Source organism: Leptonychotes weddellii, chromosome 10, assembly GCF_054177405.1.
Source record: "Leptonychotes weddellii isolate Sample4059 chromosome 10, ASM5417740v2, whole genome shotgun sequence".
Lineage (NCBI taxonomy): Eukaryota > Metazoa > Chordata > Mammalia > Carnivora > Phocidae > Leptonychotes > Leptonychotes weddellii.
The window spans coordinates 45,223,541-45,225,807 of NC_138378.1; the positions used below are offsets into that span (position 1 = coordinate 45,223,541).

The 2,267-nt window shown below is 43.9% G+C and overlaps 1 pseudogene; it reads right to left on the minus strand.

The window, feature by feature from the left end:
• Nucleotides 1-507: 507 nt before the first annotated feature.
• LOC102750878 (WD40 repeat-containing protein SMU1 pseudogene) overlaps nucleotides 508-2,267 on the minus strand; it is a 5,407-nt pseudogene continuing 3,647 nt past the window's right edge.

Here is a 2,267-nt window from a genome sequence, read left to right on the forward strand (position 1 = left end):
TTCTACAAACAGCAGTACTCACTCTCTAGGTAGCAGTCTACTGAAAACATTGAGTGACTGCCCCAATTAGAAACAGATAAATGAATACCTTAAACAAATACTTAAATAAAGGGTAACTGCTGCTTGAACAGGAGTTGTCCCAAAATTATTCTTGTGCTTAATTCAGACAATTGCTTAGGAAAGGTAGCCCCCCAAAAAAGCAATACATGATTTGGTCTTCATTCAAGTACATGCTCTCAAGTGAGTTTTATTTTTTATTTTTTTTTCAAGATTTATTTATTTATTTATTTTAGAGAAAGAGAGAGTGCGCAAGGCTGGGGAGGAGGGGCATAGGCAGGAGAGAGAGAAAATCTCAAGCAGACTCCCTGCTGAGCATGGAGCCTTGAGGCAGGGCTCAATCCCAGGACTCTGAGATCATGACCTGAGCTGAATCTGATGCTCAACTGACTGAGTCACTCAGGCACCCCAAGTACATGCTCTCAGGCAAGTTTTAAAAGAAAAGAGGAATTAGGGTTTCCAGAACTTTAGGAGTCCACTTTCACTGTAGGTAGCAATCAGGTTCTGATGAGGGTGATATGTGATACCAATCACATCCTTCCTGTGAACTGTCAGAGTCTCTTCAGTTTGCCAGTGACTGTGCTAAGACAGGAGAGCACAGAGTCTTCCTTTACACAGTAGATCCATTTGCCATGGGGAGAGAGAGCACAACAAACAAAATCCCTACCTTCTTTCTTACCAGACCTGAAGCTTCTGACAATCTGCCCTGCCTGTTCATGATGATCACTGTATTTGATCTGTTGCACACCACAAAGTGCTCTGGGTTTTTAGGAAGCAGGATCACACTGTTGATAGTGGTATCTGTCCCTGCAGTGCTGCCCAGGGATTTAAAGGTATTTGAACATTCTGTGGTCTTCATATTCCAGATCTTCACAGTGCCATCAGAGGATGCCTTAATAATATAATGTCCATCTTGGATAAAAGTTGTGTCATTAATGAAGGAGGAATGGTCATGAAATTCCTTCACGGTTTTCCCAGATTTTAAACCATGAATTTTAATTTTCTGATCAAAAGAGGCACTAAGGATCTGACAGCTATCCTTAGAAAAGCTTAGCAGGGGACACCTTTACTGTGTGCCCTTTCAAATCTCCTTAAACCCTTTTCACTATGAGTCTTCCATACCTTGATCTGTCCATCTTGGGCCCCCATTGCTAACACTTCTGCATCACTGCTGAAGCACATGCAGAGGACAGCATCATCCGTCATCATAAAGTCATCCTGGGCCTGTTATTTAAGATCCTTCCTGATTTTTCCAGTCATAAAGTTCCAGACTTCAATGAATCCAGCAATAGACCCGGTGACCAAATTCTGACCATTTGGAGAAAAGTGAGCACACTCCACATGGGGCCCAAACTTAATACACTTGTCCAGTTGTGTAGGAAACTTCTTTTCCCACATCTTTGACAGCTGCTTTTCCTCGGAACAAACATATGGTCATCCCAGGAAGAAACAACATCTGGTGCTGCTGCCACTTCAGTCCCTGTCCCAGCAATGCTGAGAGACAAAATGGAGGCACCACACTGACTTCCCCAGCCAGGGCCTGGGCTATGACCCCTCCTGACTACTTCTATCTGGCATTCCCCAGGAGAATCACAATAAGACCTGGCCAAGAGGTTCTCCAAATGAACATCTGCTCTGGCTGTGTTTGTTTTAACATGGTCATGGGGTCAGTCTTTCTCAGGAGTGACCTGGCAGCTCCCAATTCATGCAGCTCTATCCATTCCAGAACAACCCATTCATAGAGGTCAATGAGGATTTTGTCCAGCAATTTCAGAGACTGTATAGCCTGAAACCAGTATCCCAATGGCTACTATTAATGCCAACCACTCTCAGTGCTGTCCATGGTATTCAGAAACATGGTAGCCTCTTCCTGCAAGGTAGCTAATGCCTGATGTAAACTGTTCTCCTTTAGATACTGCAGGAGAAGATGGATCACATCTGAGGATTTAGCTTCCATTGACACAGTGTTACCTTAATGGGCACAGAACTCACTCCTCTTCAAGATCAGGATTTTTGGATACTCTTCTGGTGATTCTAACGTGCAGTCCAGTTTCAAAACCAGTGGATTAGAGTGGTGTTGCTTAGACTTTTATGTACATAAGGGTCACCTTGCATTTCATTAGGTCTGGGATGGGGCCCAACATTCTCCATTCTGACAAGCTCCCAGGTTTTGCTACTGGCCCAAGGGCCACACTTTGAAAAACAGGGTC